At 40.4% G+C, this 26110-nt stretch overlaps 1 protein-coding gene across 4 annotated transcripts in view; it reads right to left on the bottom strand.

Moving 5' to 3' along the window:
- The window catches only part of IMMP2L (inner mitochondrial membrane peptidase subunit 2), a 1808057-nt gene that overhangs the window by 923400 nt on the left and 858547 nt on the right, over positions 1 to 26110 (bottom strand). The gene's annotated exons all lie outside the window — the stretch shown is intronic.

Raw genomic sequence — 26110 nt, 5'->3', positions numbered from 1 at the left:
TCCCACTACAGGAACTCCATTAACAATCAGCAAATCTGAAAGAGTAGTTGCAAATTGAATTGCGAAATGCATTAAAAGGGCCTGGAGAGCTTGAATTGAAAGTACTTGTCTCCAAAAGAATCTGAAAAAAATCAGTGTCTGTTAATTTTGCCCAGGTGATCATCAAGAGCTCCCTGGCTAAGGGAAAAGAGGCAGCAATGCCTTTGAAGAGGATCTGAACTCTGAAAGTTGTACAGTAAATGGCAGGCAGAGGGCAAAGGACTAGTCATTGCTTGTAGGCTCCATGCAGTGGATGTTTTCTGCATTACTGGTTCCTGCCCAGCCAATGGGGGAATGACACCGAGGCCAGCCTCTCATCGATCTGGGTGGACGTAATATGATCGCACCCGGATCAGCCCGCTGACAGGACCATGTGACCGCTGTAACCAATAACAGTAGGTCACATGACAGTTGTAAACAATGAATGGCTTCCTTTGAAGACATCCATTGTGTACAATTGTGCTGCTAGCCGTGATTGGTCACAGTGATCATGTCACAGACTGGGCCAATCACAACCCATCTGTGCCATGTGATCAGCTGTGAAAACAAAATTAAAAAAACAGCTGTGGCCAATCACAGCTAATCACAACAAAACAAACTGAAATTAACAATTTCATTCAGTAAAATGCTTGCATATAGCAATGAAATCCATTGCTATATGAAAACATAATGTGTAAAAAAAAAAATACTGATCACTTCCTTAGAGTAGTGCAATGTTACTGTGACAACATTATATTGCTCTGGTCAAAGTGTGCTAAATATATATATGCCTCTTACTAAATACCTTGGACTGCCTACATTCCAAAAAGTCATTTGGGGGTGCCTGTACTGTGCTGGCATCTTTGGGCCTCAAGAAATGAGATAGGCCATCAGTACATCAGGATTGATCAATTTTCAGATATATACCATAGTTTGGGGACTGTATAATTTTCCTAGAGACTAAATAATTTACACTAATTTTGGTTATTTTCACCAAAGAAATGTAGCAGAATACATTTTGGCCTGAATTCATAAAGAAAGATTATTTATTTACAACATTTTATAACAGAAACAAAGAAAAACATGTTTTTTTCAAATATTGGGTCTTTTTTTGTTTATTTAGCAAGGAATAAAAAAAACAGCGGTGATTAAATAGCATCAAAAGAAAGCTCTATTTGTGTGAACAAAATAATAAAAATGTAGTTTAGGCACAGTGTTGCTTGACTGCACAATTGTCATTATAAAATCTGACAGCGCTTGGCCTTGGTAGGTAGGGGATGAAAGGGAAAGGGGTAAAAGTGCTTGGTATTCAAGTGGTTAATTAGTGCCTTTGTTTCACATTATGTCCCCGAGTGGAAAAGGTCATATTGGTAGAGGAAGGTCTTTGCTTTCTCATAGCAGAGCGTCCCCCCAGATGATTGGTTGGTAAATATTCCAGAAGCAGCAGAAGTGTATGAATGAATGAAACAGAAGAAGGAAGATCCTTACACTGCAGGTCCTCAGGTACATCTTTCTTTGCAGTAAAGAGAACATCAAGCAGCATAGTAGTGACCTTACCAACTCTAACACCAAATCTCCTAAGACTAGCAATCACAAACAGCAGTGTCTCCCACACACCAGATATACAACTGTAAGTCTTTCCATGACATGCACTGCTATATTTCAGGAAGAATTCAAGTCAAAAGGGAGAATTCCAGGCCACTCTGTAAGCACAATTAGCATTTCTAGATGTTACATATGAGGTTTGGGTTTAGAACCACTTTAGGAATAGCAATTTCACCTGAATCACCTTCCCCTACCCCAACTGTGTGACCTGTGGAAGTTCAGAAACAACTGAGACATGTGGGGGTAGTCAAAAAACCAAGCTTGTCTGTTTCTACCCTTATGGGAAGACCGTCTTTAAGGAATATGCTGTCATACAGTGCATTAAAATGTGTTCAGCTGTTTATACAGTCCTTGTCAATAAACATATTTAAATAGTGAAATATTAAGTTTCTCTCAAAGATATTTCCTTTAATAAGACTATGCATTAGGATTTATTGCCTTTGTATTTACAAGATGCATTGATAAGGAAACTGAATTGTTGCTATCATGGGCTTATAATTTCACAGCAGCAAACAGTGTGTGTAATTCACCTAGTGACATAATAAAGAATTTTCAAAGGATAAACATGGAAAGTATTCCCTGACTAGACCAGGAAATGAACAACAAAATAAATCTAATTTTGTGAATAATGAGGCTTGCAGTTGCACTATCATAGGCACTAGTGTATTAATAATGTAAGTCTGACAGTATTTATAAAATAGATCAGATTTTGTACTACTCCTGGAAACTATTAAAGATTTTGTGTGTGAAGGGGACGGGGGAGGGGGGGGGGGATTTGCATTGGGCTGATTATTGATTCACCACTGTTTTGTTAAAAAGGAAACAAAAGAAAATTTTCTGAAAACAACACCTGTGACTGTTGTCTTTTTGTTCACATCTTACAAATTCAATCTACAACAATGCCTACAGCTACTTGGCACCAACAGATTTCCAAAAACCTAATTATCCATTTCATACAATAAAATGTAACCCTTGACCCTATTCCACAGCCATGCATGCTTTTAACAGGACTGCCAAAAGGGGAGAAAGAGCCAGCCCTTTAGAATAATGCCCATTGCTAAAATCATTAGTCCTAATGACACATATTTATGGGAGGGGCCAGTATTACTATGTTACTTACAGGATCACAAACACAATGTGTAATGGAAGATTTAGCTTGAGTTGAACAATTCACCCGACCAAAACATATGTTATAATTATTATTATTATACAGGATTTATATAGCGCCAACAGTTTACGCAGCACTTTGCAACTTGAGGGTAGACAGTACAAATACAATACACTTTAATACAGTAGGAATCAGAGGGCCCTGGTCCTTAGAGCTTACAATCTAAGAGGGAAGGTCAAGAGATACAAGAGGTAATAACTGTGGGGGATGTGCTGATGGAAAAGTAAATGTAAAATTGTTAGGTGGCTCCCAGATAGGCTTCTCTGAAGAGATGCGTTTTCAAGGATCATCTGAAAGTGGACAAAGTAGGAGAAAGTCGGACAGATTGAGGTAGACCATTCCAGAGGATGGACGAGGCTCTGGAGAAGTCTTGAAGGTGAGCATGGGATGAGGTGACAAAGGAGTTAGAAAGCAGGAGGTCTTGTGAGGAGCGAAGAGAACGATTAGATTGGTATTTTGAGACTAGGTTAGTGATGTAGCTGGGAGCCTGGTTGTGGATGGCTTTGTAAGTTATTGTTAGTATCTTGAATTTAATTCGTTGGTTAAGTGGCAGCCAATGGAGGGATTGTCAGAGGGGTATAGCAGACGCTGAGCGGTTTGTGAGGTGGATGAGCCTGGCAGCAGCATTCATGATGGACTGAAGTGGGGATAGCCTATTTAGAGATAAGCCAATGAGGAGGGAGTTGCAGTAGTCGAGGCGAGAGATTACCAGGGAGTGGATTAGAAGCTTTGTGGTGACATTGGTTAGGAAGGGGTGTATCTTGGAGATGTTGCAGAGGTTGAGGCGGCAAATTTTGGATAGTGATAGGATGTGGGGCTGAAAGGTTAGTTCGGAGTCCAGGGTTACACCTAGGACCTTGGCGTGGGGAAACAAGTTGATAGTTGAACCATTGATATTGACAGAGAAATCAGGGGAAGTGGCAGCTGGGGGATGAAATATTATGAGCTCGGTTTTGGATAGGTTGAGTTTGAGGAAGTGATGTGAAGTCCAGGCTGATATGTCTGCTAGTAAGTTGGCAATGCATGAGGAGACAGATGGAGAGATAGATTTGGGTGTCATGAGCATAGAGATGATATTGAAAGCCATGGGAGGCAATCAACTCACCCAGGGAGGTGGTGTAGATTGAAAAAAAGGAGAGGTCCAAGAACAGAACCTTGGGGGACACCGACGGATAAAGGAAGAGGAGAGGAGGAAGTAGATTTGTAAGTGACACTGAAGGAGCGGTAGGATAGGTAGGATGAGAACCAGCAAATAGTACAGTCACGGAGACCAAAGGAGTGGAGTTTTTTGAGGAGGAGGGGGTGATCCACTGTGTCAAAGGCAGCAGAGAGGTCCAGGAGAAGTAGCACAGAATAGTGTTCGTTGGTTTTAGCCATTAGTAGGTCATTTGTGAGTTTAAGGAGAGCAGTTTCCATGGAGTGTTGAGGGCAAAATCCAGACTGAAGGGGATCAAGGAGTTTGTTTATGGTCAGATGGTCGCTCAGTCAGTTGTAGACCAGTCTTTCAAGAAGTTTGGAGAAGGCGAGTAAGGAGATGGGGCGCAGATTTTTAAGATTGGTGGGGTCCAGTGAGGGCTTTTTAAGTATGGGGTAACTAGCGCATGTTTTAGAGAGTTTGGGAAGATGCCACAAGAAAGGGAGAGGTTGAAAATGTGAGTTAGAGAGTGTGGAATCGAGTCAAAGGATGAGCGTAGCATTTAAGAGTGAGCAGGATCCATGAGGCAGGTGGTTAGATGAGTGTTAGATAAAAGTTTAGCAACCTCGTTAATACTAGCAGGGTTGAATGAGGGAAGTAATGATTGTATCTGTGGACATGGGGTGTTGAGTGGTGGAGGTTTCTGCGCATTGGAGATCTCCTCATGAATTGTATCAATCTTATTTTTGAAGTGATTGACTATCTAGTTGGCAGTGAGTGATATAGAGGGTGGAGGCAGTGGAGAACAGAGTAGAATGTTAAAGGTAGAGAACAGTTGACGTGGACTGGATGAGAAGGTGTTAATGAGTGTGACACAATAGGTCTGTTTGGCAGTGTGGAGGCAAGAATATTACTTTCGGAGGGCAGATTTATATTGTTTGATATGTTCACTGCTAAAACTCTTTAAAGTGATACTAAACACACACTGTTTCATTTACATTGTCCCTTCTATTTCTGTATATGAACGATTGCACTGTAATTATTTTAATTTAAAAAAGGCAGGAGGAGCTCCTAGTCCTCTGCTGCTGGTAACTAGAGATGAGCTGACTGTTCAAGTCGAACATGAGTTTGACTCGAACATCGGCTGTTCGATCATTCGATGAAGATCGAACATTATGGGCCGTTCACGCCACATTCGAGTGGCGCGTCATGGCCCATAATGCACTGCGTCATCGCAGTGCATTGCTGGCTGATGATTGGCCAAGAATGCACTATGACCCGCATGCTTTGGCTAATCACAGCGCTGTAAGCAAACAGAGCCATACTTGGCCAAAGGCAGGGTGCCTTATATATATATATATAGTTTAGCCAAGCCTATAGCTGACTGTAGGCCTTTCCTAGAGTGCTTGTTCAAAGACACTTTCAGGCAGGTAGGCAGGTGACTCAGTGAGCTGCAGTTCATAAAATATATATCCACTGCATTGTAGTCCAGCCAAGCCTATACAAGCAGTTTTAAATGACTTTTATTCCTTTAGAAAGGTAATTTTGTGCAGGGACTGTTCTAAGCATGCGCCACTTTACAGGAATACTATTGACCCCCCCAGGTACGATATTTAAAGGAAAATTTTACTTTTATTTTTTCACTTTAAGCATCATTAAAATCACTGCTCCCAAAAAAAGTCTGTTTTTAAAGCTTTTTTTCCATTGATACATGTTCCCTGGAGACCCTTTTTAGGACAATAACTTGCATATAAGCCTTTAAAATTTGCACTTTTGATTTTTCACATTTGAGTCCCATAGACTTTAAAGGTGTTCGAATGTTCGTGCAAACTTTCGGTCCATTTGCATGTTCTGGATGCGAACCGAACCGGGGGGGGGGGTTCTTCGGCCTATCCCTACTGGTCACATGTTCAAAACAAGAACAAAAAAAAACACTGAAATAGAGAGTAAAAATAAAGTTTGAAATCATCATAGAAATATACAGTATATTTGAAATCAAATCTTTATTATTTTTTTTTGGCAATGGTGTGGGCAGATTTCTGCCAGTCACAGGCTGTGCCATGACTCTCCAGCCTGTGTCTTAGAATAAGATGTAAGCAAAGCCTCCATCAATCTACATGTAATATCCCGCCCCCATTGTGTTTAGCTGGTTAGTGGGCATGGAGGTGGAGAGAGGGAGTGGGCTGTCATTTACCACTGTGTATACGCCCACATGTGTGACTCTATAGTCACATGGGCTGCTCAAATGTGATAGGGAGGAAGAGCTCAGCATAGAAACTCACTGAAAACTGAGCATGTGTAGAGCTGCCAACAAGCTGCATCAGGGACTTGGAAAGAAGAGGGAGATAGAGAACAGCAGGATAAATCAGTTTTTTTGCAGAATATAGTCATTGCATAGTGACTGAGTGAGTAGGAACAGCATGTAATGCAAGATTTAATTATAGTTTTTTTTTATGATGTGGGTTTAGTGACACTTAAACTGAAAGCAACATGATAAGAGTCACAGTGGAGAACATGCTGGACATAGAAATCTGAAGAAAAGAAAGGTATTGAGCAAAGGTTGAAAAATTGTATTCAATGCCTGTGACATCATGGAGGATTGGATATTTGTTTCTGTATAAATCTTTTAGTGACACTTTAACATACACTGAGTCAAACAGTCCTAATGTAATAAAAACAGTTTTAAGCTGTACACTGTCATTAAAAAGTGACAGATATTTTGATGTGTCTTGAGTTTGACAAATGCACAGCTGATCAAGATCCTACCAAATGTGGAATATTCAATGTATAATCCATTTGACATTTACAAAAGAATTATGTGATGTAAAAAACCTACAAAGTATTTACTGAAACAATGTTTACTCTGGTATATATAATCCCAAAATCACACTTTTAATTAAAAAGAAATTGGGTACTGATAATGAATTTCCAATAATAACAGTAAGTATTGGAATATACCTATTGAATTTCAATTAGGTTACCTCTCCTTGTCAGCTAATCCTGGATCCAGACTACTATTGTAGACCAAGGAAATAGATATTTTTTTATAAGTGTATGATTGTATCATGTAGCCAACTTTAGCAAGATATATTTAAAAATTGGAAATATAAGCCACCCATGGATGGGCATATACTGTATGTCTCTAAGAATGAGAAGTAGAGAACTACATGTTCAGGGTACAATGATTCTTTCATCATTTCTACAAGTGAAGTACAGGGAGCCACTTGCACTTTTTTCCCACTTCAATGGTTTTTATTGTTTTTAATAAAAAGGGTATTAAGAGCCTCTCCCATCCTCTGGAACTCCCTATCTCAACCTGTCCGGCTATCCCCTATTCTTGCTACCTTTCAGGCGATCCCTGAAAACTCATCTCTTCAGGGAAGCCTGTCACGTCACCAACCAATCTTTTACCACTTCCATCAGCTCATTCCCTACAGCTACAACCTTATGTACCACCTGCCCGACCCTATTAGATTGTAAGCTCTTCTGAGCAGGGCCCTCTTAATCCTCTTGTATTTTATTGTATTATAACTGTATTGTCTCCCTTTTATATTCTAAAGGGCTGCTTAAATTGTTGGTGCTATATAAATCCTGTATAATAATAATAATAATAATAATGAAAAACATGTCTCTTGGTCTTACATATATGTATCATTAGCATGTAAAATATAGCTGCATATCAGATATGCATAATGTGCAGACACATTTACAGTATGCCACATATACAACACATTGTAAACCTCCTGTCTCCCCAATGGCAAGGGAGTGCAATGGTATATCTTTAGTATATTACAAACTGACCAAATGACTTACCATATAGCTGTAGGTTGTATGTTGTTACAGCTGCAGTTGTAGCTGTAGGTTATCTATTGCTATTTGTAACACAAAGCCAGCTTATTAGACATGGTTAGCAATATCACAGAATCTGCCAACAAATGTATACTGCTTAAGGGTGAAACAAGGGTGACAGAAGCATAATGGAAAAAAAAACTACAGTTCAAATTTCTTGTAAACTTCTTGATGCACAATGTATTCACCGGAACCAGATGGGCTGCACTCTAGGTGGCTGTACAGTCTGTCAGCATTGTTCTTAGTTATTTGTTAATCTTCCAGTCAGTAGAAGAGTAGACAGGTGTTTCGTTATTTGACAAATAACCCACAATTCGAAACTTTACTAAAGCACTGAGAGAACAGAATGGTATAACATCTCTCAGACATTTAGTGAGTTTAGGTGGGTATATCATGGGCTACTCTGGCTGCTCCATCCCTTAATACTATACAAGAAAATGCATCTCACATGGGACTTTATGGCAGCCAAAAGACTATATCAAAACACTTTTTAAAAGAAGAGAAGTTTATTTGTACAAAACAGTTAAAACTCCATATTCGCATAAAAAAAAATCTGGTCTGTTGGTTTGATAGCATATTCTACTGTTCTACCATCGGGAGTAAAAGTAGTATACAACATATATCAGTGAATAAATCACGTGCTACCAATTTGTCCCACCGGGAGCAAAATTATACACCATACATAGATAGCTGAGTGGTTGCCACCAGTTGTTCTGATGTGTTTCAATTGTGAACAATCTTCTTCAGGGCATATCATAAATATGCCAATAACAGTAGAGAGTACATAGGCCCAAACCAGGGGCAAAACTAACAAAAATTAAGAGACTTTCACCCACAACATATAAACTCACATGAGTAAAGGGACAAGATTGGCTGGAGTTTGAGGTAACTGCAGCCCATCTCAGAAAGGTCCCATATCAAGGCAATGGAGCCAAAGTCCCACAAGGAGTCAAGGGGGAGGGCAACCAAATGAAGCAAGCCCAAAATGAATGTCCAGTTTAACCAGTAACCTATAAGCATATCATATATGTAGGTTAGTATAATTATAAAAGGTTTTAACCTCCACAAGCATATTCAAACATTTCAGTAGACAAACTGACATTCAGATAGGACAGAAACAATCAAAACATCTCTCAGACAGTTCTGTCAAAAGGCCACCACAGAACACTAGTCATTTCCCTACCCTGCCCTCTCAGAAGTCAGCTGCAAGTTAAAGGGGTTGTAAAGGTATAAATGTTTTCACCTTAATGCATTCTATGCATTAAGATGAAAAAACTTTTGATAATACCACCGCCCCCAGCCCCCCCGTTTTACTTACCTGACACCTCAAAAACTCGCCTGCTCGTTCCCGACCTCCATTCAGCCAATCAGCCTGGTCGCTGATTGGCTATAGTGGATGGATTGAAAGCAGCGCAGCCATTGCCTCGCGCTGCTGTCAATCACATCCAATGACGCGGCGCGCTGGGGGGCGGGGCCGAGTGATACAGCGAGCGGCTATAGCCGCCGGCTGTATCACGGGAGCGCCCCCGCAATAACGAACCACCATGCGAGGGAGCTTGCATTAAGGTGGTTAGTTATTGCGGGGAGCAGCTGAGACAGCCCCAGAAAAGCAGGTTCGGGGCTGCACAGTGAAGGTAAGTATAACATGTTTGTTATTTTTAAAGAAAAAAAAAATACCTTTACAACCCCTTTAAAGAAACTATAAAACAACAAAAAATAAACTGAAATGTGCTAACAGCATACTGTATAATAAAAAGCTGCACACCTAAAGCGCATCATTATGTTATTTGCTGAGTTTTTCTGAATACAATTAGCCATGTCAAACAATGTAACATGTGTTGTGACACACTGCAGTGCTGATGCATTGCCTTTATGCATTGGGTTTACCGCAACTCAGCAGCGTGAACTAGCCCTAAATGATTGTTTCAGTTAAAACAAAGAACAAAAACTTCCAAAAGTCCAAAATAATTACTTAAGGAGATTCAGTAATGTAGTACCACACTTTGTAACGCAGTTTAACATCATTAGATATTTAACTTCTTTAGACCTCTGCCAATATTTTATCCTGTCAGAAGCCATCTGATTCATTTAGTTCTCACCAATGCCAGTGAGACTTTGAAACAAAGATGAGATGGAACTTGACACAAGCTCAGGAAATACTTTAGAACATTATTTAAAAATTGCTAACCTAAACGCAGATCAGTTGATTAGGAGCCAGCATTTTATGGTGATCTTGAGGGTCATTTTATAATATTAGAAGCTGTAGTTCTTTCCCCAGACATACATTAATATTTAGGTGAGATATGAACTAATATACATTTGTTGGACACTAGAATATAAAATATAAAAAATAGTGCTTGGCTCAGTATGCTTTATTTTAGGAAGATGTATTTGACTGTCATTGCCATGGCCTCCTATCAAAGAGCACAAGTGGACTGAAATGAAAGAGTAGCTAGCTCCATGGTTAATAAGAGTTTTAGATGTACATCACTGAAATAATGATTCTCCAATTTAAAATCAGATCTCTACTTATAATAATGGACACAAGCTGAGCTAAATGCACATACCTGTTAAGAAATAAAACAAGGCAAAAATAAGGAAATAATAGAGATTTTAATATAAATCCACTGCAATCAAGTAGTTAGTGAACCTCTCTGATATGTAACAGAGGTATTGAGTGTCGTTATGAAAATGTATGGGGGATGGTTTTGGTAGGGAAAGGGTGCCCAAGTTACCACAACTGGTAGCACAGGAGGAGAGTCCATTAAAAATATAAGAAAAAAATTGTGCCCATGGGACTTTTTTGAGTTAGACCAAATTAAATTTATACCAAGTTTCATAAAATACAAAACTTATTCCATATTAGAATTAAAAATTAGACATTAGATATAGTTAATAATACATACCCTATATTATCAAAAGTATTGGGACGTCTGCCTTTACACGCACATGAATGTTAATGGCATCCCAGTCTTAGTCCGCAGAGTTCAATATTGAGCTGGCCCATCCTTTGCAGCTTCAACTCTTCTGGAAAGGCTGTCCACAAGGTTAGGAGTGTGTCTATGGGATGTTTGACCATTCTTCAAGAAGCAGGCACGGATGTTGGACGAGAAGGCCTAGCTCGCAGTCTCAACTCTAATTCAATCTATGTCTTGATGGACCTTGCTCTGTGCACTGGTGCACAGTCATATTGGAACAGGAAGGTGTCATCCTCAAACTTTTCCTTCAAGGTTGGGAGCATGAAATTGTCCAAAATATCTTGGTAAGCTGACGCCTTAAGAGTTCCCTTTACTGGAACTAAGGTGCTAAGCCCAACCCCTGAAAAACAACCCTACACCATAATTCCCCCGCTAAGAAATTATTTGGACCAGTGCACAAAGCATGATCCATAAAGACATGGATGAGCGAGTTTGGAATGGAGGAACTTGACTGGCCCAACCTCAACCCGATGGAACACCTTTGGATTAATTAAAGGGGAGACTGCGAGCCAAGCTTTCTCGTCCAACATCAGTGCCTGACCTCACAAATGCACTTCTGGAAGAATGGTCAAACATTCCCATATCAACACTCCTAAACCTTGTGGACAGCCTTCCCAGAAGAGTTGAAGCTGTTATAGCTGCAAAGGGAGGGCAAACTAATTTTTAAACCCAATAAATCTGAGAGAACACATCAAAAAAAAAACAGGCATAAAAATATATATGGACCTGCTAAGGGTAGAGATTATGAAAGCCACTCCTGCAGTGAGTATACTTACATTTCAACCAAAAAAAGGGAAAACATAATCCAAACAATGTATTTACAAAAGAGGGTAAGAACGGAAGCACATCCAAGGACATGCTCTGTCTTGGAGCTGAAGATGAAGCAGGCCAGATCGCCAAAGCATACCAGGGGATTGTGTTTTCCCTTTTTTTGGTTGATATGTAAGGATACTCACTGCGGGAGTGGATTTTTTATGATTTCTTCCCCTAGCAGGTCCATATGTATTTTTATTTCAATTATCTTTTTGACATGGTCTCTCCACAGATATATTGGTCTTAACTATCTCCTGAGGAAGTGAGGATTGCTTTATGAAATGCTTCGAGATATCAGCTCAATATGTACTTATTTGACTATATTTGCAATACTGTGTATATTTAACCAATATATGTCAACATATATTTGTACCTTGTCCACTTTTATTATGACATATGTATTGTTTACTATGTCTAATTTTTATTTTAATAGAGAATACATTTAGTATATTTTATGAAAATTGGTATTAATTTCATTTGGCATAAAAGTCCCATTGGCACAATTTTCCTTCTTACTATATGCAAATAAGGACTGAGCTCTGCCAACAACTTTGTACTTGTGGCCCCTTCTAGTTTATGTCCAATAAAAATATAACTCCATGATAAGCAAATATTTTCCAAATACAAGAGGCATGTGTATTCTTACTTTAAACTTGGAGTCCATTGTCTATTTCTTCTAAATCAGTGCAGTAATCCAGTGTGCAGAAATCCAAAGTCTTTATTGTTTAACTGATTACAACAAGCATAGTAAAAAAACAGTCAGGGGCCACGCAATCTCCTTTCATCAGGACTGGGTGAAATAGCAGAATGTTAATTGGACTTAAAAGTATTCCTAAGCACACTGATCTGCAAGCAGAGGAAGTTATAAACAGTCAGTGCTGGTATCCACGGTAGAAGTAGCCCTTGCAGTCTGCTTAGGATTACTTTTGAGTCCATTTACCATTCTGCCACTTCACCCAGCTTGATGGAGGATTGTGTGGCCCCCAAAATGCATTAGATGTCTTTTGACCTTTGTGCCTTTTGTGTTTAACCAGTTAAACACAAAAGATTTGGCCTCTAAGGATTTTTCATGTGGTGCTCCTTTTGGTCTTTTACACTTAAAAAGGAAAAAAAGACAGATCTGTGCAACAAATATGCAGGAGGCTAGAAGATATTTGTGTTTATTGTTTGCTAAATGACCCTTGCAAGGGCAGAACATGGTGTTATTTCTACACTAGATGATTAACTGCTTCCCGCCCAGCGTATTGTAACATGACGGCCGAGCAGGAACCCTGTTATCCTGGGGGGTGTCATATAATGTCCTCCCAGGATTGGGCTCCACTCCAGCATGATCTGTCACCCGCTTTGTCCACTGGACACAGCCAATAACAGGTCACTGTCCTTGCCCACTGCCGTTACCATGTGGTCGCTGTGACCAATCACAGCAGATCATATGATAATTGTACACAATAAATGGCTTTGGTGCATTCCACTCACCGCTTTCTATTGTGATGAGCTCTGTGATTTATCACAGTGATCACAGGGGACAGACTGGGCCAATCACAGCCCATCTGTACTATGTGATTAGCTGTGGCCAATCACAGCTAATCACAATAGTAAACACTCAATGAATAGTTTTCATGTAAAATTCACAGTTATAAGCAATCATAGTGTGTAAAAATAAAATAAAAATTCTCATCACCTCCCCAGAATAGTACAGTGTTACTATGGTAACACTGTATTTTTCTGGTCGCTATATGTAAAAAAAAAAGTAATAAATAAAACAAATATTTAAATAATTAAAAAAAAAAACTAAAAAAATTATATAATGGATGAAAAAAATGTTTTTACATACTGTCACCAGTCAGTGTCCCTGATCACCGCCACACCAGTTATATAATGATGCTGTACTACACTGGTGACAGTATATAAAAAAAATTCAAAGTTGCGAAAAAACAGAAAATTTATATCAAATACTTACCGTAATTTTCCTTTCCTGATAGGCTCCATGGCAGCTTACGTGTGGGTAGCCCTGCCTCCATAACTACCCAATAGGACCCCTCTCCCATAAATCTTTGCTCTAGGCTGCTATCCATGTTCCATAACTAGCCTATTCCAGACATTTGGGAGGGACTCCTGCTGCCATGGAGCCTATCAGGAAAGGAAAATTACGGTAAGTATTTGATATAAATTTTCCGTTTTCCTGACAGGCTCCATGGCAGCATACGTGTGGGAAATAACTCCCCAAACACACCCGGGTGGACAAAAATGTTTGAGCAAAGAAACCAAAATTTATTTAATATTGTCAACCGACAATACTTGTAAACCAAAATTAATGGATGACAGAGCAGCAGGTTCAACACAGTAGTGAGAGACAAATGTGTTAATAGAAGACCAAGAGGCCACTCTACAAATTATTTCAGGTGCGACATGCCGAGAGGCTGCCCAAGAGGTCGAGATACTCCGGGTTGAATGAGCCGTCACTGCCTCTGGAGGAGCGCCTTGTATGCCCTCTGAATGGTCTGCACAATCCAGGAAGAAATTGATCTGACTGAAGCTCGCATTCCCTTGTTTTTACCATGGAGAAGGATGAAAAGAAATTCTGTTTGTCTGAAAGGAGCCGTGACCTTCAGGTATTGTTTTAGAGTGTGGCCTACATCAAGAGGATGAACATCTTGATTATCTGTTGTTTTAAAAGAAGGAAGCACAATCTCTTGGTTTTCATGAAAGACTGAGGTCACTTTAGTGTTTGACCCTAACATGGGAATCAATACTGCTCTGTCTGGGAAAAAGGTCAGAAAAGGCTCTTCTGAACCTAAATTTCTAATTGCTGACTCTCTTTTGGCCGAAGTCACAGCTACTAAAAAAGTGGTCTAGAGCGTGAGGTCCTTCGTGGAAAGAGGTTTGTCAGGATCTGATCTGAGATTGGAGAGAAAATCCAAAACAAGAGGGAGGTCCCATTTGGGGAACCTAGGTCTTCTTTGAGGTCTAAGCCTGATAGCTCCTTTAAAGAACTGATGGACCAAAGCATGATTTGCCCATGAAACTCCTGTAAAGGCCGAGATGGCTGAACCTTGAACTCTTAGTGAGCTGACTGCTAAGGACAGGTCAAGTCCTGATTGAAGAAAACTCAGTATGTCTTGTACTGCTGGAGAGTTACAAGGATTCGACCTCGTAGACATATGATCAGTGAATCTAGACCATATACGCTCATATTAGTACTTCTCCTTCTGGCACTGAGAAGAGTTGGAATAGCTTCTTCAGGACAATCTAGAGCTTCGAGCCTTCCCCTCTCAAGAACCACATCCTGAGGTGTAGGCAGGATGGACATGGGTGTAACGTCGTGCCTTGAGACAGTACATCCGGCCTGAGAGGTAGGGGAACTGGGTCTTGATAGCTGAGGAGTGATAACAGAGGGAACCACGGCCTGTTGGGCCAGAAAGGAATCACTGCAATGATCTCCACCTTCTCTGTTCTGAGCCTCCAGAGAAATTGAAGAATCACCGGTACCGGAGGGAAGGCATAAGCCTTCTGAATCCTCCACTGATCTGAGAGAGCATCTATTCCATATGCCTGAGGGTCTCTGAACCTCGAATAATATTTGGGCATTTTGTGATTGCATGGGGAAGCAAACAGATCGACCTCTGGAAATACTCCCAGGGTCAGAAGCCACTCGAACACCTCTCTGTGGAGAGACCACCCATTGTTGTCCATCTAAACCCGCAAGAGGAAGTCCGCCTGTACATTCTGAATCCCCGGAATGTAAACCGCAGGGATGTTGGACAAATTCTTCTGAGCCCAGCTCATTATTGGCTCTACTTCCTGTATCAGAGACCAGCTATGAGTTCCACCTTGCTTTCTTATGTAAGCCACCGCAGTTGTATTGTATTGCCCTGAGCCACTTCTGAAAGGCAGTGAGCGTCCCATCCCCAATTGCTGGCATCCGATGTTATTGTGACCCATGAGATGGGAATGATTGAATGGTGATTGAGCAGATTTTTCCCTTGAAGCCAAAGGAGAGACATTCTTATGGTTGGAGTAAGGTGTATGCGCTGCATTTGGCTGGAAGAATCCCATTGTTGAAGGAACCCTTTTTGGAAGGGCCGTGTATGCCATTGGGCCCACTTCACCATAGGAATGGTGGCTGTCATTGTGCCAATAACTTTCAGGCATTGGAGAGCAGAGAGGTGAGATGACACAAGGGCTGCGTGTATTCTGTCCTGAATCACTCCAATTTTCTCCTCTGGAAGGGAGATGGTGCCTTCCATTGTGTTGAAGTGAGCCCCTAGAAACACCAGGGATTGTGTTGGCTCTAGATGGCTCTTCTCTAAATTCAGAAGCCACCCAAATTCCTGCAGGGTGGAAATGACTAAGCTCTTGTGCTCTAAAAGTTGGTCTTTGTTTTGAGCTAGGAGAAGTTGGTTGTCTAGATAGTGGTGGAGACGAACCCCCTTGATGCGAAGCAGAGCTACAACAGATAATAGGACCTTGGAAAAGACCCAAGGTGAAGTCGCTAGACCGAAAGGTAGACACATGAATTGCAGATGCTGATCGCCTACCGCAAAGCGGAGGAATTGTTGGAAATCCGTTGCCACCGGCACGTGAAAGTAAGTGTCTTTTAGATCGATTGAAATCAACCAGTCTCCCAGATGTACTGACTGTTGAATTGTAAGTAAGGATTCCATTTTGAACTTTTCCTTCCGGATAAAGGAATTGAGACCGGAGGTCTCAATTCTGGTCTCCATGTACCGTTTTTCTTCTGTATCATGAACAGAGGCGAATACATGCCTTTGCCTCTTTCGTCTTCTGGAACAGGGATGGCTGCGCCTTGGACCAATAAACAATTCACATAGGTTAACAGGACCTGCTTTTTTTCTTCTGAACCTGAAAGAGTTTGTAGGAAAAAATCTGAGTCTTGGGGCGTTATTGAAGACCCACTTGTGACCGGAGGAGACCGTCTTGACGGTCCCGTAATCCCGGATTGAGGCCGCCCAGACATGCCTGAAGTGGTGAAGATGAGCCCCCACCTGGCATGCCTGAGCGGGCCCAATCTCAAAAGGACTTAGTGGAGTCCTGGTTGCCAGAGGAACCACCTTTTGTGGGTTTTTTGAAAGAGGACTGCCTAGATTTCCAGGACCTTGAAAACTCCCGACCAGGCCTATAGCTGCGCACTTTCCTAGCAGGATCAGAATTTTGTCTTCTAGGAAAAGAGCGTTTCTGATTTTGTAGGCACCGATCTTGAGGGAGGAAACCAGTCTTACCGCCTGTGGCCCGGGTTATGGCACTATCCAGCTTGTTGCCAAATAGTGAAGTTCCTTCAAAAGGAATTTGGCACCAAGTTTGTTTGGAAGCCGGACCTGCCAACCATGGACGGAGCCATAAGGCACGACGTGCTGAAACAGCCGCCAACATAACCTGGGACATCAGGTAGATGACATCAATAGAGGCCTTCCCAAGAAAGGCCGATGCCAGCCTGATCTCCTGGATAAGAGAATCTTTAGCTGTTTCAATAGAGATACCTCTTAGGAACTCATCCCCATTATCAGACCAAGATTCTAAAACTTTGGATACTGCAACTATCGCAAGCACTGGCTTGCATGTCATTCCTGACGTCAGGTAAATCCTTTTTAGATCTGAATCAATTTGTCTTTCCAGAGGATCTTTAAAAGATACAGTGTCTTCTAAGGGAAGAGTCACATATCTTACTAGTCTCATCAGTGCTGCATCCACCAAAGGAGCTGACTCAAGGTGTTTTACTTCCTCTTCCTTAAAAGGATACAGTTTCAAGACCTTTGATTGCATGGAACTCTTTTTGTCCATCTTGCTCCATTCATCAGATATGATGTCGCCCAGTTCAGAGAGAAAAGGAAAATATTGTCGCCCCTTTTTGAGCTGCTTAAAAAATTTCCTCTGTTTTGGGGGGAAAGTAACAGGGTCTTCCCACTTCAAAGCCTCTCTTACTGCTTTCACCAACGAAGGGACTAAAGCGTATTCAAACCCCACGCCAGGATCTTCCAGATCTGATTAACTGTCTGAAATAGGAGCAGAATGGCGACTTGGCTGGGAAGACTCCCATGTCTCATGTACTGAACCTTCTCCCACTGGAGGGCATAATGGGTCTGATGGGGAATCACAGGGCTGTTGAGCCTCTCTTTCCTGTAGAGATTCTTTCACAACCCATCTCACCATAGATTCTAAACGCAGGTCTGCACCATCCTTCTCATCTGCGGCTTTAGAGAAGCAGTGATCACAGAGAGATTTGTCTACTGGAACAGGCATCCTGCACCCCCAGCACGATTTTTCTGATCTCTTGCTAGAGTGAGAAGAAGGTGGATGAGAAGGATTTTTACTGCGCTGTTCAGATCTGGAAGGAAATTTATGATGGCTAGACCTGGAGGAACATTGCCGGTGGTGTGATTTTGATGACCCACACTTCTTTATGGGAACTACGGTGTGGATGAGACCTAGAAAGGCTGTAAGGAAAGAAGCACATAAAAGATAGAGACAGGAATCAGCTAGTGTCCTAAAATCCTACTCTCAATCCTTGTACAGGTAGAAAAGCATAACTGCAAACATACCTGCTACAAGCGGGCTGGCCACTAGATGGCAGTGAGGAGTCCATGGTGTCAACACAATAGGAAACTGCAGAGACAGATTCACACATCAGCTGGCTAACAAAAGACCTCAACCCCCAGGCAGTAGAGCTTGTCTTACCTTGAACCGCCAAGATAGTTCCCCCCGGGAAGTTGCCGTATCACCCACGAACATTCCTCGGGCTCTGTAAGCTTTCCACAGCTTTTAAAAGTGGCACCTGTGAAGTCATCAATGGCGTCAGATGTCAGACGCATGCGCTAACCAAGCCTCGACTTTGTATCGGGTCCGCGCATGCGCAGAGCACACGCCGGTACCCAGAAGAGATAGAGAGAGCGGCTGCTGGAACGCAGGAAGCGTCAGTGCCGACTAGGACACCAGTGATGAGGGAGAAACACAGGAAAAAGGTACAAACAACACATAAACACTGCTGCCATGTGTATACAAATATAAAAACTTACCCCTTCACCTACGATCACCTGGACCGAGGAACCGCCACACACACACACCGGACTTGGTAGCAGATAATGGTCGCCTGGAACATTAGGCAAACAGACCATGCACACATAGAGGAACCAATCCCAATCTTCAGCGCTACTCTGCTATACACTCCATACCCTGCTTAACAGTCAGGGCCTATCGGAGGAACAAACTTTGGCACTCGGATGATTCGATCATAGGAAGGTTATCTTCAGGTAGGAGAACCAACACCTGGTCCTACGGAGGAGGAAAAAAAAGGATAGCAGCCTAGAGCAAAGATTTATGGGAGAGGGGTCCTATTGGGTAGTTATGGAGACAGGGCTACCCACACGTATGCTGCCATGGAGCCTGTCAGGAAAACATTTTTTTAATTTCTTAATTTTCCCAAAAATTGTGAGAAAAAATTACAACTTCAAAAAACTCGCATTGGCTGATGAAGTCACATGTCATGTGATTTTTTAAATATTTTGTTAAATCAATAAAAAAAGGCCAATCACAATAGTAAACACTAAATGAGTAGTTTTCATCCAGTAAAAATAGTTGCTTGTAACTGTAAAATGCACAGTTATAAGCAATCATAGCAAAAATCATAAGAAATCATAAGCAAAAAAAAAAAAAAAACTGACTGCCTTCATAGAATAGTACAGTGTTACTATGGTAACACTGTATTGCTAATGTCACTGTATGTAACAAAAATGATGACGTATGATGACGATGTACTGCACTGGTGACAGTATGTAAAAAAACATTTTTTTTTTAGTTACTTCATTTTCTAAACAACTGTGACATGCCTTACTAAACACCTTGGGCTATCTACTTTCCAAAAAATGGGTAATTTGGGGAATATTTGTACTGTTCTGGCATTTTCAGGCCCAAGAAATGAGCTGTCGGTACATCACAATTGATTGGTTTATATATATATATATATATATATATATATATATATATACCATAGTTTGTGGTCTCTAACTTTCTTATAGACTAGCTAATATACGTTGATTTGGGTTATTTTCAGCATAGAAATGTAGCAGAATACATTTTGGTACTTTTTCGCTTAATTTACAAAAAATAAAAAACACTGTGGTGATTAAATACCACCAAAAGAAAATCTATTTGTGTGAAAAAAAAATATAAAAAATTTCATATGGGTACATTGTTGCATGATCGCACAACTGTCATTCAAAATGTGACAGCGCTGAAAGATGAAAACTGGCCTGGGCAGGAAGGGGGTAAAGTTGTTCGGTATTGAATCTGTAAATTGACGTTTTCTAGCATGAATAATGCAAACATACACAGTAGCAAAATCATAATTTTGGCAAAAAATGCATATGTAAAATTGATTACTTTGTTTAGTGGGTTTTATGGAATAATCTTAGCTCTATGTAGTACAAAAGTTAATAAGTACTTTCAGAAATTCACAAATCACAAATTCAGAATGTGAGACATTTTGATAGTAATGATGCCACATACAGAGAAAATACTGCACAATAATGCCAAGCATTTTGCTCCCTTCAAGCAATATTATTAAAGAATCTTACCCTTTATCCTCAAGACACCGGTTTAAGTAAAAAGGTTAAAAAGGATGCAAACAGTGCTTGTTATTATAATGCCTGAAATATTATTTATGGCAGAGGATGATCGGAAAATGGAACACAGTATGTTGAGAGTATTTTATAAACATTTATTAAAGCAAAAATCAAAAACATCAATTCAATCATTTTGATTAGAGTTTATTTCATAAAAATAATCGTTATCTCTCTATTATTAATATATATGTTGTAACACATTGCATATGTGATACCCAAAGCTTATATACTCAAAATAAAATTACAGCTTTTAATTCATTTTAAGTGTCAATGCTTAAGTTCCATTAGTTCTGGGTCATTACACCGCTGAAAATGATGAATATTAAAAATTACTATCTAATTATAAAACAAAAGATGTTTAAAATATGATGAATTCTCTTTGATTGATACAATGCATAAAAGACAAGAAAATTAGCTTCACTGTTGCATATCTTAAGTGTTAATTAAATTGACAAATAAAAAAAAAATCTCTTAAATATTGATTATAAAGTGGGCATGACCTGGCTTAAAAGTGTCCTAAGGTAACAATAATGTTAAAGGGAATGCCTCAGCTTCTCTCCAAATCAAGGTTAAGCCCCACCCTCAGGAAACATAGGGCATAAAAACATTGGGACAGACAAACAGAGTATTGGTAACTGTAAGCGCAAACACACAAGTCCATATATAACAGGAGATATAAAGGGCTGAGCAACTTAGTCCATAGGGGACAGGCTGGAAGTTCAAGGGTTAAGTGGTAACCGGTAATGTAATGGTTAAAGTAGGCTGGTAGGCTAGGCGGCTGCTGTCCTCAGAGAGCTGGCTCTGTGATGGATGAGAGAGGGATAGAGAAGGAAGCGCCACCTGAGTGTAGTATTAACAAATGATGTTTAATGACACCAGGTAAAAACACACTTACAGGATAAAAACATATAAAAGGCTCATCTGTATAGGTATGTGGTCCTCGGTGTCCCCTCAGATCCTCTGGTGGTGGTGACGCTGCAGGGAAGCTGGGCTGCAGAAGGTGGATTACCAGCCGGGAGCTCCTGATGGCCACAGAAGGAGCTCCTGGCTGGTAATCCACCTTCTGCAGCCCAGCATCCCTGCAGCGTCACCACCACAGGATCCTGTAAGTGTGATTTTACCTGGTGTCATTAAACATCATTTGTTAATACTACACTCAGGTGGTGCTTCCTTCTCTACCCCTCTCTCATAAAAACATTGGGTTCAAAGGAATGTCTCTTTTAGAGGCAGTTGCTATTCACTTAATAAGAGATATACCTCTTTTCAACAAAGTATGGTGAAGTTATTTCTTTTTGACATAATGCAACATATTAATCTTAACATGCAGTAAATTAGGCATTTGTCAGCAAGGAATTAATTTCATGACATTATTATGAAAAAATCAGGTTAACTAATGCGACAATGGGAAATAATGCATTCGCATGCATTATAACTAGCCAGTTGCCTGAAAATTATCCTATTTCTATCCCTCATGATCGTAAACCAGCAAGAAAAATCAGACAAAGCCTGCTGGAGTAGAGTACAGGAGAGACCAGAAATAGGGACCAGCATCAGGGTAGTAATCTAAAGAAGATATGGGGACCAGCATCAGGGTAGTGATCTACAGAAAGACAGATGGGGACCAGCATTAGGGTAGTGATCTACAGAAGGAGAGATGGGGATCAAGGTAGTGATCTACAGAAGGAGAGATGGGGACCAGCATCAGGGTAGTGATCTACAGAAGGAGAGATGGGGACCAGCATCAGGGTAGTGATCTACAGAAGGAGAGATGGGGACCATCAGTAGGGTTGCAATCTGCAGGAGGAGGAGAGATGGTGACCAGCAGCATGGACACGATTTGCATGATTAAAAGAGATGATAAGCAGCAGCAGGATATAGATCTGCATGAGGAGGGGATATGGGGAGCAACAGGAAGGTAATGGTCTGCAAAAGGAGGAGTGATGGAGACCAGCAATAGGTTGTAAAAAGCAAAAGGAGCTAGGGGTACCAACATTAGTACAATGATCTGCAGAAAGAAAGATGGGAACCCACAACAGGAAAAATGATTAGAGCAAAAGCGGGGAAAGATTTGAGGGTTGGTAAAGAGGGGAATTTTCTAGATATGCAAGAAAAACTTGCAAGAATCATCAAGTTATTTGCCCTGCAAAGACAAGAGATGAAAACAGAAAACATCTATCTGTGATGCATCAGCAATATTGTTAGGCTTACTGTTGTTGATTATAGGACCAATACAGTAGGCTATACCAATAATTATCTACAACAACCACCGTGTAGGGATGAGCTGAACACCGCCCCCAGTTCGCATCAGAATATGCGAACAGGCAAAAAATATGTTTGAACACACGAACACCGTCTATGGGACACAAACATGAATAATCAAAAGTGCTAATTTCAAAGGTTAATATGCAAGTTATTGTCAAAAAAAGTATTTGGGGACCTGGGTCCTGCCCCAGGGGACATGTATCAATGCAAAAAGAAGTTTTAAAAACTGCCATTTTTTCGGGAGCAGTGATTTTAATAATGCTTAATGTGAAACAATAAAAGTGTAATATTCCTTTAAATTTCGTACCTGGGGGGTGTCTATAGTATGCCTGTAAAGGGGCGCATGTTTCGCGTGTTTAGAACAGTCTGACAGCAAAATGACATTTCAAAGGAAAAAAGTCATTTAAAACTACTTGCGGCTATAATGAATTGTCGGTCCGACAATACACATAAAAGTTCATTGATAAACACGGCATGGGATTTCCCCAAAGGGGAATCCTGAACCAAAATTAAAAAAAAAAAGCATGGGGGTCCCCCTAAATTCCATACCAGGCCCTTCAGGTCTGGTATGGATATTAAGGGGAACCCCATGCCAAAATTAAAAAAAAAATGGCGTGGGGGTCCCCCTCAAAATTCATACCAGACCCTTCAGGTCTGGTATGGATTTTAAGGGGAACCCCGCGCCAAAATAGATTAAAAAATGGCGTAGGGTCCCCCCAAAAATCCATACCAGACCCTTATCCGTGCAGGCAACCTGTCTTTTTTACCCCATGGTACACGTAGTATCAGAGCGACATTTGTTTTTTTAACTAAAACATGAGTCATTTTTTTTTCTTTTTTTTTTTTTTTAAATTGTTGTTTATCAAAACTTTGGAATCTACTGTATTTGGTATATACATGGTTTCATCCTGTATTAATAACTAAGGCATACATTTTAAACCTGTCCTCAGACTTCATAAGCAGTGACTGTTTCGTAGATGTCTATTGTAGGAAGTTCATTTTATCTACGTTTATGAGGACATCTACAGGACATGTACAAAGAACATCTTTGAGAGCCCCTGCTCTAAAGTACCTCCAGGCATTGCTTTCAAATAAGCAACAATTAAAGCAATGTAAATGATTTCTAACTTGTTCCTGAAAACCACTATCATCCACTGAAAAAAAGTTCTGCAGACTGTAACTGAACAAGTAAATAAATATATAACAGATTTGCCAGGTCTAGTCATTGTTATGTGCTAAATTTGCATAAGTACATTAATTAGTCTTCCTTTGTTTCTCTCCAAAGACATATTAAAGTAACAGATGCAGCTGCCTTGATGTGAGATAAAATATGTGTCCTTTATAATTCATGATGTCATTTTTGTCAGATGAAATTTTCAGTCATCATATTTCTAACAAAGAAAATGCAGTCTGGTGTGAAGAAAAAAAATACAGCGGGGTCTCTTACAGCACTGCTTTCATTAACTCATTTTCTGGTCAGAGTTATGATCCATAATGGTAGAAAAGCTGCTTGTTTTCTGTCTTAGGGGATAAAACATATTTCATCTGGAGAAGACAGAATGGTGATAGTTGTGAAAGCCTACATATTTATTGTAAAAAAATATTTTATGGTTATCTGTTGGTATAACTTAACAGTTCTACCCCAAGAAGACCAATTCATAAAGTTATGAACACACATACAATAAAAGAAACCTCAATATTCAAAAAATAGAATAGCATATGCAAATGCTTGATAAGTCATTTTGTAATTTAATGATATTGAAATCTACTTTGCTATTTCAGTCTGAAGCTGCTGTAATTTTCTAAAACTATCAAAAAATTCAATGCAATATGGCAACCTGGATGATTACTGTACAATGCTGGTGTACATAATGCCCCCCAGAAATGTAATTTGTGTGACACTCCCTGAAACGTAACTACTTCTAAAGGGATGCAGACACTGCAACTTTCAATACCAGAATACTGTGATTTCACATAGCATGTCAGGAATCAGCACAGGAGATGACCAGATACATGTAGATACACACAGAAACTGGGACCAGGCTAAGACCTTGTAACATCAACGAGTGACATGACACCAGGGAGGGAAAATGGCTAATTGGGCCCAATTTGGACATTTTCACTTAGTGGTGTACTCGCTTTTGTTGCCAGCGGTTTAGACTTTAATGGCTGTGTGTTGAGTTATTTTGAGGGGACAGCAAATGTACACGGTTATACAAGCTGTACACTCACTACTTTATATTGTAGCAAAGTGTCATTTATTTAGTGCTGTCACATGATATTATAAATTATTTAGAAAAATGTGAGAGGTGTACTCAATTTTGTGAGATACTGTATAGATATATATATATATATATATACACACACACACACGCACATACTGTATATATTAGACTCCATATGAACTATACAAGTGTGCACAGACAGACATCAATTTGGTGGATGGCCTAGTAACAGTTTGACCTGTATTTACACAGGCAGAGACAACTGTAGTTTTACAACCCCAAGGTAAATACTACAGTTGGCCTTAGTATGACCAATATTTATTTATTTTTTATTTATTTCAGGTACTTATATAGCGCCGTCAATTTACGCAGCGCTTTACATATACATTGTACATTCACATCATCCCTACCCTTAAGGAGCTTACAATCTAAGGTCCCTAACTCACATTCATACATACTAGGAACAATTTAGACAGGATCTAATTAACCTACCAGCATGTCTTTGGAGTGTGGGAGGAAACCGGAGTACCCGGAGGAAACCCACGCAGGCACAGGGAGAACATGCAAACTCCAAGCAGGTAGTGTCGTGGTTGGGATTCGAACCAGTGACCCTTCTTACTGCTAGGCGCGACTGCTACCACTACACCACTGTACCGCCCATCTGCAGACAGTGTCTTAAACATTCCTTCACAACTTTGTCTTAGTCATCTATATCATAGGAAGATTTATTTTTATTATATTGTTTGTATATCCTGCTGGATTTTTAATCCATGTCTGGGACTTCCTTTTTAAAGGTTGCTTTTTTCATAGTTTTACCATATATATATATATATATATATATATATATATATACACACACACACACTGATCAGCCATAACTTTATGACAACCCACTTAATATTGAGTAGTTCCCCCTTTTACCACCAAACCAGCCCTAACCAGTTGAGGCACGGATGCCACTGGACTCTTGAAGATATTCTATGGTATCTGGCACAAAGCTGTCAGTAGCAGATCCTTTAAGTCCTGTAAATAGCAAGGTGGGCCCTCCATGGATTGGATTTGTTTTTCCAGTACATTCCACAGATTCTCAGCTGGATTGAGATCCGGAAAAGTCATTGCTGTGTTCCTCAAACCATTTGTGAACCATTTTTGCAGTGTGACGGGGAGCATTATCCTTCTGAAAGAGACCATTGCCATCAATGAATACCGTTTACATGAAAGGGTGTACTTGGTCAGCAGCAATGTTTAGGTGGGTAGTACATGTCAAGTGACATCCACAACATGAATGGCAGGACCCAAGGTTTCCCAGCAGAACATTGCTCAAAGCCTTACACTGTCTCCCCAGGATTGCTTTCTTCCTGGTGCCATCTCTTCCCCAGGTAAGGGACGCACACACACACACACACACACCCACCACATGA

This window comes from Aquarana catesbeiana, linkage group LG03 (assembly GCF_042186555.1).
Source record: "Aquarana catesbeiana isolate 2022-GZ linkage group LG03, ASM4218655v1, whole genome shotgun sequence".
In the NCBI taxonomy this organism is placed as follows: domain Eukaryota; kingdom Metazoa; phylum Chordata; class Amphibia; order Anura; family Ranidae; genus Aquarana; species Aquarana catesbeiana.
The sequence above is the reverse complement of the archived record's forward strand: the minus strand, read 5'-3'. Positions and strand labels throughout refer to the sequence as shown.